Source organism: Bos javanicus, chromosome 4 (genome assembly GCF_032452875.1).
Source record: "Bos javanicus breed banteng chromosome 4, ARS-OSU_banteng_1.0, whole genome shotgun sequence".
Taxonomy (NCBI): domain Eukaryota; kingdom Metazoa; phylum Chordata; class Mammalia; order Artiodactyla; family Bovidae; genus Bos; species Bos javanicus.
The window spans coordinates 59996891-60011703 of record NC_083871.1 but is presented as its reverse complement, the minus strand read 5'-3'; the positions used below and the strand labels follow the sequence as shown (position 1 = coordinate 60011703).

The 14813-nt window shown below is 37.3% G+C and overlaps 1 long non-coding RNA gene across 4 annotated transcripts in view; it reads left to right on the top strand.

Annotated features, from left to right (window-relative positions):
• LOC133246127 (uncharacterized) overlaps nucleotides 1-14813 on the top strand; it is a 162096-nt gene that overhangs the window by 101226 nt on the left and 46057 nt on the right. For all 4 annotated transcript variants that reach the window (XR_009735920.1, XR_009735922.1, XR_009735923.1 and 1 more), the window contains one exon: nucleotides 1680-1733. This is a non-coding gene — a long non-coding RNA (uncharacterized LOC133246127). The remainder of the gene's footprint in view (nucleotides 1-1679; nucleotides 1734-14813) is intronic.

Below are 14813 nucleotides of genomic sequence, written 5' to 3'. Positions count from 1 at the left end.
AAACACAGTATAGGGTACCTTCCACATGGATGTATGCGTCATGCACCATGCAAAGGCAATGACTCCACGTTCATTTAATTTCCTAGACTGCTGTCATGCCTTTGACCAAGGTTTCTTCCAGCTTTCCAATGATGTCATGCAACTATTGCCCAGTCCTTTCCAGATTACAGTTAAGTCTAACATGTCTTTTATGATATCAAACACTTCCTTTAGTTCTCAATTACTGGGTGAGATTTGCCTAGATTTCTTTTACTATTCTCTCAAAGCCCTTAGTGCATTCACCAAACTTGTATTTTCAGCAGCGGCGTAAACTTTTCCCTTTGCATCAGATCCAGCCCTGTCATTAACAAGCTTTCAATGAGGTTAATTTAATTTATTTGCTCATCCATAGACAAATGGCAGAAAGACAAATCACCATACAGCAGATAATGGAAGATACAGACCTCACCCAATTTATGCCATAGACCTCACTGAGTCCACTTATACTCTAGATACCCACAAGTTGGAAGTATAGTTGGATAAGAAGATACTGTCACTGACTGAGAGCATATAAAATAGATCATGAGAAAAACATATATATTCTAGTTACCTGCCTGTTGTCTATCTATAGTATAATAACCAGCATTAAATTTAATGCCATCAAACTGGTCCTAATGTTCAAAACCTCTGGGAACAAGAATGTGGACAGAGTAAAGTGTTGGTGGCTTGTCTTTGCTGCATGAGGTCTAGGACCTCAGCTGAAAAGAGGGGTAGGGCTTACATCAAAAGCCATATTAGCTCAGATGTTAAGTAGTTAATGCAGGATGTTTAGTGGGCCTCAGCTTGGTTGTCAGCCCAAACATCTGTAGATGGGCTTTTCATGTGGCCTTGGCTTCCTCAGAACAGATGCTGGGTTTGATAATGAATATCCCAAGATACCAGATACCAGAAAGTGGAAACAGGTTTCTCATAACCTGAGTCCAGAAACTGGGTAGTGTCACTCTCATCCTATTCTGCAAGTAGAACAGAGACAAAGCCTAGGTTCAAAGAGGAGGAAATAGACCCCATTTTCCTATGGGAAGAAGGTTAAAAAAATTGTGGAACTATTTGTTTTTAAACTTCCTTAAGTATGAATGCTGTACTGTCATGAATTGTTTACATATTTTTCTTCACATTAGACACAAATAATATCTCTGAATAGTATGATATTGAACTACTCTACCTATACCTATAAGTAGCATAAAAGCAAGTCTCTCTTTTTCTTCCCTCATCCTTGATATATTGAATTTTGTAGTTTGTAATTTCCCTTTCTTATACAACAGCTTTCAATATCATTATCTAATTTTAATATAAATTTATCTTTACTTTTTAATTGTCTGTATAGAATTCTATTGTGCTGATTTATTTGGAGGGGGGCACACCACACAGCATGTGGGATCTTCCCTGATCAAGGATGGAACCCATGCCCCCTGCACTGGGAACACAAAGTCTTGACCCCTGGATCGCCAGTGAAGTCCATAGTATTCTACTGTATGGATGTAATGGACTTAATTAGTTTCCAAGTAGATTCGTATTTATTTCATATTTAAATAACATTTACTATGTGCCAAGCACTGTTACATGCCCTTTATAAATATCACCTCATTGACTTTTCATAATAACATAATGACATAGAAAATATTATTATCCCTATTTTACAGATAATGAAACATAAGAACAGAGAGGTTAAGTAACTTGCTTCAAGTCAAACAGCGGTGAGTAGTGGAGCTTTGATTTAACCCAAGTCCCTCTGACTTCAGACTTCACTCTTTCAGCCATTATGCTTTGCTGCCTATTAATAGACCTTATTTTTTTCTCTGTTTGCTAGTATAAGCCATGCTGTAGTAAACAACCTCTTATTTGTATCTATATGTCTACTAAATTTAATGAGTATATGAACATACATATCTTTAAGTAGTAGACTTTTAATGATATCCTTATTACACATGTGCATTCTTCTTGGCAGAGGTGGGTTTACTATGAATACAATGAAGTAGAAGCTTTAGGACGTGTCACTTGCATGGTTCTCTGAATGCTGAGAGGTGTGGAGGATTTTTGGTGCAAGAGGATATCAGGATGCAAACAGAAAACATTTTTACATGAGTATTTCTGATGGTTTTCCTAAAGAAAGCTTTTTTTTTTTTTCTAAAGAAAGCTTTTAAAAAAGGAGGGACCTGATTTTTAAGACTCCTATAATTTGGTTTAATTTTTTTCTTATTATATATATTCACTTTTGTAATGATTTTGAATTCATTTTGCTGTGTTCTTTTTCTTAAAGATGCTATGTTTAAGATGGCATTAAGTGACTTAAGTTTCTGACCTCACAAAGCCTAGTCTGCCTCTATTTCTGGGATAAATTCCTATAAATGAAGTTGCTAAGTCATAGGTCTGCTTATTTTAAATGTAGATAATAATAATAATGATAGCTAACATTAGAGTTTCATGTTTCAGATACAATTCTAATTACTTTGTATATGCTTATACATATGCTTGTATACATAAATGAGCATTTGTATAAAGCTAAGTATATGATATGCTTATACTATAAATAAGTATTATTATTTCCATTTATAGTTGAAGAAATTGATATAGGATTGTCACAATTTCACCAATTCTTCAACAAGAATTAATAGAAATGAAAGTGACTGAATATTATTGAATATTTTAATTCTTAAAGAAATCTGAGAATTAAAGTATTTTAGTTTACATTTCTTGTCATGAGAGACTTTGGACCTATGTGTATTGGTTAGCTATACTCTGAATTTTAACTGGTCTTATTTTTAACTCTTTCAAAATCCTGTATGCATGGAGATGTTGGGTTTATATGAATTCAGATAGACTGCACTGGTATTAAACAGCCCACTGGCTCAATTCAATGCAGAAATGCCACCTAAAGATACAACAGCAATATTCAGAGTTGTGACAAATGAAACTGCTGGGTCAGGCATGTTGTTTGTTATCATCTAGATTCATTCTGAGAGCTTACCCTTATACAAAAAGAGAAGATTGAAAATACGGAGAAGAGTTCTGGAACAATATGGCAGCCATTTGATATGAATAACAGTTTCTGTATATTAGGCACTTTTAGGCTCCAGGTTTCAAAATGTCTCACTCATTGTGAGAATTAATAAACTAAACAGACCCTAATGAGACCTGACCAGTCCATTCTGAAGGAGATCAGCCCTGGGATTTCTTTGGAAGGAATGATGCTAAAGCTGAAACTCCAGTACTTTGGCTACTTCATGCAAAGAGTTGACTCATTGGAAAAGACCCTGATGCTGGGAGGGATTGGGGGCAGGAGGAGAAGGGGACGACAGAGGATGAGATGGCTGGATGGCATCACTAACTCGATGGACGTGAGTCTGAGTGAACTCCGGGAGTTGGTGATGGACAGGGAGGCCTGGTGTGCTGTGATTCATGGGGTCGCAAAGAGTCGGACACGACTGAGCGACTGAACTGAACTGAATGAGACCTGAGAATCATGAGACCACAGGGTGGATCCAGAGGTATGCAGTTTGGCAATTTTCTCCAGAGCCGAAGTGGCCATCAAGAAGAGGTGACAGCTAAAATCACTAATGATAAAGCCAGAGTTCTTTGGAGAAGGGTAGAAGTGACTAGTGAAAACAATGAGCTGTAGAACTTGTGATTGGTGAAGACCCTTAGAGAATATACCTGTCAGTCTTGGGGACTGAGAAGAAGCCTTGACCTTGAAAAGAGAATCCAAAGTAGCATGAGATCAGAGTCACCTCACCATGTGGGCACCATGAAGTCCCCTGGTCTCAGAGCCAAATCACTCTGCACCAAATGTAGCAGACGAAATAATTCTAGAATGTCCCAGGTAGACACAGACATTTCCAAACCCCTTGTTCAGTTCAGTGCAATCTGTGTAACTATAAAGAAGCAGAGGTAGAAGCAACATGAAGAGTAGCGGTGGCAGAATAGTAGACATAGAAGTAGCAGCAGTAGCAATTAAGGCAGATATTTTTATATATTACAATTTGGAATTAAATGAATTAAAAAAAAAAAAACCTGCAGCCAGGACAAACCTACAGATGGTTGCTTCAAATACCTTTTTTTTTGTTGTTTGAAAACAAGATAAGCTATAATTTATTAATTAAGCATAAATAGATAAGCACTGCTAAAAGCTACCCTGTAAGCCAACTGAAAATATGTAATCAGCAAAAGAAATGTTTTGAAACTCAAAAGTTGATTATGTCAAAGATAATTTACTTTTAAGACTAGCCCTTTATTTTATTTGTGTAAATTAGAAGTAAAATTGGAGTTTATTTTCCCATGTTATTCATTATATTAGTTCTTAATTCTTTTTTTTTTTTATAAAAATTTCTATCAAAAAAAAAGTCATTAAAGTAAGGAAGTAAGAACATTATATGAAATCCTTAAATTTTTATTTTTATTTCCTTCTGTTGTGGGAGGAGATCCAATTGTCTCCTCAGCCTTAAGTCACAGAAGTAGGAGTTAGAAAACTGACCTTTGAAAGGAGACTGCTTTTCAGATGTGAATATTACAACATAACCTGAATCTTACATGGGCATTATTAAACATTTCACATGTTCACCATGTTCACAGCATTCTGGACGTCTCCTAATAATGTCTCATCTGCTATATCTGTGGCCTGAAAATTAGTGTTAGAATTAAACTAGACAATGCCTCAACTTTCTGACTACACTATACTTGTTGCCAAAGAAGTAAGTAAAATACATAAAATGGGAGAAACTCAATTTTTTAAATAATCATCTTAAAATTATTACAACTGTTTCCCAGTGTAATATATTTCAGCTCTCCTATAGTATTACTGAAGAATGTTGATAGTCTCTACCTAATATCTTACTAGTAGCCTCCTACACTCTTAACTTTTACAAATTATCTTCTGCACTGCATTTTCTATTCTACATTCCTTCAAAAGTAGCAATTTACTTATCTTTAACACAATGATGGATTTTATATAATTAAAAGGTAATTTATTAGAAATCTATTTGGACTATAAGTCACTTACTGTAGTTTGACCCATGAAAATGATCTCCATATTTTATTTATTTTTTATTTATTCTTTGAATCTATTCCAGTATGATAAGCAGACAGTTCCTTTGGCTTTATTAATATGTATGGCCTTTTCTGGGTAGGTTTAGTTTCTTCAAATTTATAGTGGTAGCTGGCATTAGGAATGGAATAAACAGGTCTGCTTAGCTCTGCAGAAAATAAAATAAAGTGTAATTTCATCAACTTTCTTTTTAGTTGTCAGCTCTAAATGCAGCTCTCATGTTGCAAGGTTAGTGTTAGGCTGACATTAAATCATCATCTATGGCTATAGCTGAAATGCACTGAATTATGTATTTAAATGTACTCACACATTATCTCCATATAGAATAAAACAAAGTAATCAGATTTCCATTTTATTTCTCTGCCAGACCCTACAGTATTATTTTGCACTCACTGGAGGGAATTTGGCAATGTGTTATTCTCCTCAGGCCTGTTTCACATGATAGCAATTCAACTGAAGTGCAGTGTAAAAGTATTTATTAAAAGCTATTCCCCTCTGGCACTTGGAAATGAAAGACAATAGGAGTATGTTGTTTTGCTTTCTGGGAAGGGTTCACATTTTGTGAGTTGATGAAAAAGTTCCATGTATCACACCTTTAAATAAATATCTGTGCTTGCCCCTGGAGACAAAAGTAGCAGGAATTTTCAAAAGTTCTTAAGAAGCTTAAAAGAACAATGCCTAGCACCTTGGAATAAGGAAGGAGACAGTTTAAGTGTTCAGTCTTGCCCATCTCTTTATGTTAGTGTCTGTTCTCTCCACCTGAAGGCTTAGTCCATTTCATTGACCCATCATCATTTCCCATCACTACCTCCCAGCATCTAAGACCATAACAATTATTGGATGTGTATTTGAGTCTCTGCCCACTCACCTTGGAATGTAGAATTAGTCTTGTTGACAGAATCAAAATTCCAAGGATGCCTGCTGCAAGCAGTATATATGTCCACTGAATTGCCTATGTCCTCTCATGGAATTGTTCAGGCAACCTGATGGTCTTTGGCTTCTGTTTCTCTGGCTTGTTCTTCCTTGGGTCCTTGCCATGTCCTTTTGACAAGAATAATACACACAGCTCTCTGTTCCCTGACTACTGAAAATACTCTTGGAACCAACTCAGCTTCAACCAACATGTGCTCTGAATTTCTGTTGCAGTACTCTATATGTTGGCTTGGACTGCAGTACCTGGTTGAACCAAGTGTGAGTCTTCCTAGCACTGGGATGATGAACATCAGACCAAAAGCCATCTTCAGCGGTTGGCACTATACCTCGGTTGGTGGCATTTGAATTTACTACCTGTTCTTTTCTGTCCTGATTTCTTCCTCCTCACAATCAGCTGGCACTGTCCCAAATGCCTCTTAGTTGAGCCTACTTTATAGCCACCTGAGATATTGAGAAATGATTCATGCTTGATAATGTATTCACTTTACAGTGGTTTAGCATCCTTGATAAGTTAGTGCTTCAGTATCTACTAAATGATTAGTTCGGAGAAGGCAATGGCAACCCACTCCAGTACTCTTGCCTGAAAAATCCCATGGACGGAGGAGCCTGGTAGGCTGCAGTCCATGGGGTTGCGAAGAGTCGGACATGACTGAGTGACTTCACTTTCACTTTTCCCTTTCATGCATTGGAGAAGGAAATGGCAAGCCACTCCAGTGTTCTTGCCTGGAGAATCCCAAGGACGGCAGAGCCTGGTGGGCTGCTGTCTATGGGGTCGCACATAGTCGGACACGACTGACGCGACTTAGCAGCAGTAGCAGCAAATGATTAGTTAAAACCATGTGATTAAAAAAGCTCTTATTTATTATGCTTTTAAACTAGTAATTATTTATCTCTCTTCTGTCAAAAATTTTGCTTTTCTTCCATTTTTAAAAAAGTAACAAATTTAAACAGGAAGGAAGACTTTGTATTCAAGGCTATTGCAATAAGAGAGAGAAAGACCAGAACTCACTCTGAGTTCAACCCCACCAAAAGCAAAGGTTGTGAGAGTTTTAAAGACTGAGGTGAGTGAGAGAACATAGGCCATCTGAGTTTGTTAGATGATAGGCTTTACCCAAAGGAAAAGTAAATTTTCTTGTGTCTTTAAGACAGGAGATAGTTTATGTATGTATGTATGTATGTATTTATTTACTTTCAGTTGGGCTGCGTCTTCGCTGCTACATGGGCTTTCTCTAGTTGCAGCAGACTGGGGCTACTCTTTGCTGCAGAGCATGGGCCTCTCATTGTGGCGGCTTCTCTTATTAGTGGCAGAGCACCAATAGACTCTAGGCATGAGGGCTTCAGTAGTTGTAGCACACAGGCTTAGTTGCTCCGTGGCATGTGGAATCTTCCCAGACCAGTGATGGAACTCGTGTCCCCTGCATTGGCAGGAAGATTCCTTACCACTGGACCTCTAGGGAAACCTGAGACAGGAGACAGTTTTAATACTTGAAGCAAGTTTGGCACACTGGGGTTAGTCTCCTATTTCTCCACACTAGTAGAAAGTTGGGACACTATTTTCCCTGAGGTTTACATTTCGAAGAGATGGCTCCTAGGCCCTGGAGAAAGAGATTCCTGGGTTTCAAACAATCAAGAAGCTTTGAAAAGATTTACATACATCTCAGTGGGGCAGGGAAAGAATTTACAAAGAAAAGTTCTCTAAAGTATATGCTCTAAGAATAGGAGGTCCAGAGGAAACCTATCTGAAGTTTAGTCAAGCTGAGAACAGTAGGCAGTCTCGTTTGCTTCCTCTCTCCCCTCCTCCCCATACCCTCTCCTCCCTCTTCTTCCTCTCCTTCTTTATTTTTTTTTTCTGTCTTCTATTTTTTGCCCTTGTCTAGCTACCTCCCTTTTCTTCCAAGGGATTATTTATTTAACATGTAATGATAAGCTTATTTTATTAAATTTCCCCATCAGTACCCTGTATCTTTTCCAAGTTGTTTGTGTATTACATTAACAGTACAAAAGAAGTATGAAAAACATTTTATACATCCTCGGCATGATTGTTTATCACAATAAGTAATTTTCATGTCATGTTTTAAGAAAATGGTTATTTCTTACCATGGACAAACTTTATGTTATAGATGTGGATATATTACAAAGCTATGTTCTCAGAGAAAATCACCTCAACTTGTGGACTGAATTTAAGACTTTGGATTTCTTATACTGTCTCACTTTGAGAACCATTTCTGTAGAACAAAACATGTTTTTTTGTTAAATATATAGTTATTTAAAACAGCTAAAACAGCTAAAACATACATGTATTGTTACTTGTTTGTCCCCCATTCATCCACTCATCAGACAGGCACTGACAACCCATTATTCTTCAATAAGCTTCTTCTATAACTTGGCCTTTTCCCACATTCTTTTATTTTCCTTTTGAAACATCTCTTATACTAATCGAGATTTCATTGTCCAACTTGTTTCATAGTCCTGAATCTTTATTTCCTTCCTTCATGTACTCAATGTTCAGGAAGTCCTTCCAATCAGGAAGTCCTCATTTTTGTATAATAATTTCTTAGAGCTAAGAATACTTTCAAATTATGCCCAGTTAAATCCTGTGTATTAGATTTTTCTGTTAAAGTCTTTTTAATTTTTATTTTATAGAATATCAGTTTGCTTACTGTTTGTTTTTTGTTTTGTTTTGTTTGATTCTGTAAAAATTTTCCCTTGCTTATTAGGTAGGAAACTCCCTGCATTTCTCCATGCTGTGAACTCTATTATATGAGCTATGAATTGGCAAATTTGCCACATTTTTAAATGCTTTTTAAATTTCTAATCTATTTCCTAGTAAATTATTTTTTCACTAATTCTCAGTTTTCAGAGAAATTGTTTTCTCCATGTTAATGCTGATATATGTTATGTGAATATACTTGAACATAATATTCCTTGTGTGAATTTGCTATTCATTTTGTGACTACACTACTTCTTAAACACTGAATAATGAGTATTGGTGGTGGTGATTTAGTCACTAAGTCATGTCCAGCTCTTGCAATCCCATGGACTGTAGCCTGCCAGGCTCTTCTGTCCATGGGATTTCCCAGGCAAGAATACTGGAGCAGGTTGCCATCTGCTTCTCCAGAGAATCTTCCTGACGCAGGGATTGAACCAGTGTCTCCAGCATTGGCAGGTGGATTTTTTAGCACTTAGCCACCAGAGAAGCTCATCTTGAATGGATGCTATAATGAGTAATAGAAAGTATTAAAATGTTTCTAAAGACACACCTAATTAGTGAACCAGTTTTATGAATATCCCTGTGAAGGCATCCAATTTTAATCTGCATTTTTTTCAACACCTGTATGCCATGCAGTTTTTGGTAATAGGAATACAAGAGTGAATCAAAGAAGAAAGTCTTTGCCATCTAAAGATTATGCTGTGCACCTTTTGGTGACGTGGGCAATACACCAATAACAAACTGTGTAGTATCTTTCTCATTCTTTCTGGTAACGTTTTGCCTATGACTCATGTTTTTTTAGATCTTGCCAGAAATCTTAAGTAATGATGAGAGATACGAAATAATTGGAACCTATAAGGGGAAAGAAACTGGAACGTTATGAAATCCTTACGGAATGTACCATGTATTGGGGCCATCAAAGAAAGACACTTTCTAGAAGTCAGTTGCATTCTTTGATGACTAAGGATGTTTTATTTCTGATGAATGACTGCATGAATAACTAGTTAATTCATATTTGAACTACTTCATGCATTTAATACAATCTCTCAGAAAACCTCCTATACAGACACAGAACTTCAGATCCAAGTGCGAACAGAGTAAAGGAAAATATCTCAGGTCTTCAAAGATTTCAAAGGGAGGAAAGGAAGCCAGGTTGAAAGAAGAAGGGGGAGGAGGCAGGAGAGAGGGGCAAAAGGGGTGGCCTTACAGACATCTCCTGCCACCTGCAGATACCCAGGCGTTATGGGACTTTACCCTGGGCCTCCAGAGAAGGGAGGACTGGAACTCGGCCCTACCAGAGATCAGACCAGACCAAAACCAGAATTCGAGTTCTCTGCCAAGAGGAGGTGATGAGTCTCTAATCCTCAGCTCAGGCTGAGGCCCTTTGATCAGATTCCTGCATTCAGGACTAGGGGACTAGAAAACGGGGAAGGATAAGAAGGGTTAAGGAGAGGAAAGAGAGAGGGAATGGGAGAGAGGTCAATAAAGTCTGTTGTTCCTTACCGGTCGGGGCACTCTAGCCAGTTGGCCACATCAGGAGGAGACCAGGGACAAAGGGGTCCCAGTTGTGGCTGCTGGGTCTGGTCCATTGGCAGGCAAGCTGGCCCCTGAGTACCCCGAGTGGTCAGGATGTCAGTCTCAGTGAAGAAGAGTCCCCACCAGAGTCGCCATTTGTTGCAGGAAGGCGGAACCCTTCCAGGGCCTGAAACTGGGCTCTTGTCTAACACTCGGAGATGAATTGTCCGAGGAGACACATGTGCTGACAAAGCAAGCAATTTTATTGGGAATGGGCACCAGGGTGGAGAGCAGTAGGGTAAGGGAACCCAGGAGAACAGCTCTGCCGCGTGGCTCGGAAAATCTCATGGGTGGAGGAGCCTGGTAGGCTGCAGTCCATGGGGTCACGGAGAGTCAGACACGACTGAGCGACTTCACTTTCACTTTTCACTTTCATGCATTGGAGAAGGAAATGGCAACCCACTCCAGGGTTCTTGCCTGGAGAATCCCAGGGAAGGGGGAGCCTGGTGGGCTGCCGTCTATGGGGTCGCACAGAGTCGGACACGACTGAAGCGACTTAGCAGCATGCCTTTAATGAAGAAGTGAAGCCTGAAGGAATTATTTTTTAAAGTAAAGAATGTGAATTCTTTATGATATAGTTACCGGTTGCTTCATACCATCGCATATTTGTAACTCTTGTCATCCTTTAACTTCCTTCTGGATATTCTGACTTCTCCTTTGAACCCCTTTCAGTCTTCTGATGTTTCATCTAATTTCCAAGTTCTGTTGTATTAATTTTTTCCCCTTCATTTTTGCTTTTGAGGCTTAGTTCCTGTGTTTTCTTTTGATGTAAATAATAACAATAGGCTGTTGGTTGAATATTTTTCAGGCTTATTAATATTTATTATGCCTTTTGTTAACATTTTTTTCAGTTGTTCCTTAGAATTTCCTTTTGTAGCTACCTTCTGGCAGGAATAGAAAGAGATGGCATAGTGATCCTGGCTTTAAAGTGAGGACAAGTGCATGGGAGAAAAATATCATTAAAAATATTACTAGATTGAACCATTACTTTTCCCCCATAATTTATTCTTATTACTCTATAATATCAAGACTATTAAAAGTCATCTGAAAGTGAAAAAATGATTTAAAGATAATCCTAAATTTACAGAAATAAATAGCATTAAGAGAAATGGATCATTATAGTGAGGATTTACTCAGAACATGACATTGTTATTTGAAGAAGATTGTCAAGGAAGAGGGCAACATCCTTCAAAAACAAGGGGAGATTAAGAGCAAGCTTGGTTCAGAGAAGGGAAATATTAGGGACTAATGTCGGTCATTATTGATGCAGGACATTACAAGTGTGCTTCTGGTTTCTAGTTATATAAAAAAGTTAGGTAATAAATGATAAATGTGAAGAAGGCATACATCCAAGATGATATTACTAAGAAAATCATTCTAGCATCACTCTATAGATATTTCATTTAGGTAAAACAAATTATAGATGGAGTGAATGTTACTGCTTTTGAAGGAAAATTTCCAAGATACTTTAGTTGGATTTAATGTCTGGCTTTGTTTTGAGAAACAGTGATGAAAACATGGATTTAACTTAATGTATATTTAAACAAAATTTTCTCATGTTCAGATAAAACAGAAACATCTGAGAAAGTTATATATTTTTCATTTTCTCTCAACATTCTTTAATTTAGTCACTCATCCATTCATTCAATCCTTTGTTGTGTTCCTACTGTGTGCTAGACACTAAAAGAAATGATTCAAGACTAAGACCTTGACAAAATAGAAGTAAGCCTCAAGAACTTACTCTAGAATAAATTGGGATTTTCTAGAGGGAAAAGTATTTAGTAATATTCTAAAGATCAGCTATTTTAAGAAAATATCTAAATTTTAGTAAAGGAATTTTAGTTTAGTAAAGGAAATGATACTAGTGTCTACATTTAATCATATACTGCTTTGATAATGATCTTTATAACCTCTATATGTTCTGTTCTTCAGTTAAGCTGTAGACTCCTTAACAAAAAGAATCATCTTTCATACTTTGTGGGGAAAAAAAAAAACAAAAAAACAAAAAACCAACACTTGGCACACTTTCTGGAATGTAGTAAAGGTCAACATCTGCTTGCTAAATAAATAAGTCCAAGCTCTGGACACATTGCTTGTTAACAAGCAAGTTGTGACTTAGTTCTTTTCAAAAGGTATAGCAATTTTTGATTTGCCTTTTCCCAGACCCACCACTGAAATTGTATAAAATTTAAATGTATCTTTAATTCTGTAGAAGCCTTGTAACACTGCACTCTAACCCATAAACAGGGTGAAAGCACTGCAATTTAAAAATACAATAGACTATAGGAATTATCTTAATAATTAAATCTAAGTCTTGATCTTATGTCTTTAAATCACTGTAGGCAAGAGTATAATAAAGTTAGAGAGGACTAGACTGAAGAGCTTAAAACTATAAATATACCACATTAACCCAAAGGATTAGGGAGAAAAAAACACTGAAAACAAATATATATATTTAAGGATACAAATATTTTCCATATTAACTCCAGATTTTTCAGCTCCTTACTATTTTCTCCTAACTTTAATTTATGGAATAGGCAAAATGTATATGTCTTTAAAAATAATATGAGAAAGATTCTAAAGATGATAATAAAATATTCTGTTTGCTCCAGTACAAAGATATTTTTACTGATAAAAATGGTGATTTACCATAAGATGATTTTCAGTCTTTGTTAACTTATAGAATAAATGATGTGGCTTTTAGAGTCTTGCAGTCTTTCATTTATCAACCCCAAAAGGTAATGAAAGTTTGCCTAAACTTTCCCATATTAAATGAACAGATTTAAACTTTTCTCATATTAATATAAGTTAGATGACTTTTGTCCTTGCCTGAAGTGACAATGTCAATGTCTGAAGCTTACATCTTTCATGACTATCATCTAATTAGAATGCAGGACAGCTTTAAAGGTCTCATCTCTAATCCACCATTCTGGACTACATCCACTGTTAGCGCTCCTGTCAATCACCACAGGGCCCCAAGCTACATTTCCCAAAACCTATGATAAGCATAATTTCCATGAGAATCAACAGCAGGAGGTAAAAAAGCCACCTTTTTATATTTCAAAATTTAAAGTAAATCTGATAATTGTATTCCTGTGAAGTCTTCAATCCATTGCTCCTGAACAGATACCATCTTTCTTAGAACTTAAAGATCATCAGAGAAGCACTCTTGCTGTTTCTTGTTTATATCCATGTGTAGAACTAGGAATTGTGTATTTTGGAGAGAAACAGTTTTTTTTATTAGTGATTTTTTCCTAAGTCCTGGGAATATATTGACTTCATTTATGGCCTCCCTGTCTAGCTCTCCACTCTTCCTCTCTCTTCCCAGCTTTCCCAAGTCCTCATCAGAGGGGCAAGTACCACAAGACAAGGTTTCTTCTCATTCCCTCCATCTCATTCCAGCCTTCTCCTATTGACTCCCCACAAACTTTACATCCTGCACCTTCAGTTTTCCTGATAACATTGAGCCTTTTAATTGATTTTGTTTCAGTTCAGTTCAATTAGTCAGTTGTGTCCAACTCTTTGTGACCCCGTGGACTGCAGCATGACATGCCTCCCTGTCCATCACCAACTCTCTGAGTTTACTCAAACTCATGTCCATTGCATCGGTGATGCCACCCAGCCATCTCATCCTCTGTCATCCCCTTCTCCTCCTGCCTTCAATCTTTCCCAGCATCAGGGTCTTTTTCAATGAGTCAGTTCTTCACATCAGGTGGCCAAAGTATTGGAGTTTCAGCTTCAGCATCAGTCCTTCCAATGAATATTCAGGACTGATTTCCTTTAGGATGGACTGGTTGGATTTCCTTGCAGTCCAAGGAACTCTCAAGAGTCTTCTCCAACACCACAGTTCAAAAGCATCAATTCTTCAGTACTCAGCTTTCCTTATAGTCCAACTCTCACATCCATACATGACTATTGGAAAAAAGCCATAGCTTTGACTAGGCGGACCCTTGTTGGTAAAGTATTGTCTCTGCTTTTGAATATGCTGTCTAGGCTGGTCGTAGATTTTCTTAGAAGGAGCAAGTGACTTTTAATTTCATGGCTGCAGTCACTATCTGCAGTGATTTTGGAGCCCATTATTTCCTCATCCCTTTGCCTTGAAGTGATGGGACTGGATGCCATGATCTTAGTTTTCTGAATGTTGAGTTTTAAGTCAACATTTTAACTTTCCTCTTTCACTTTCATCAAGAGGCTCTAGTTCTTCTTTGCTTTCTGCCATAAAGGTGGTGTCATCTGCATATCTGAGGTTATTGCTATTTCTCCTGGGAATCTTGATTCCAGCTTGTGCTTCATCCAGCCTAACATTTCGCATGATATACTCCACATATAAGTTAAATAAGCAGGGTGATTTTGTTTACCATGTTCTTATTTAACTGGAATTTATTAGTAAGTCTGAGTCATTAATGAAGTTTATTTGAAAAACTTCCCTCCAAACTTTGATTGGGACTGTTCATTCTTTCACCTCTCTGTGTCTTAGAAACTGGGGTCAGTGTTTTCCGGAGAGTTTCACTTCCAAAA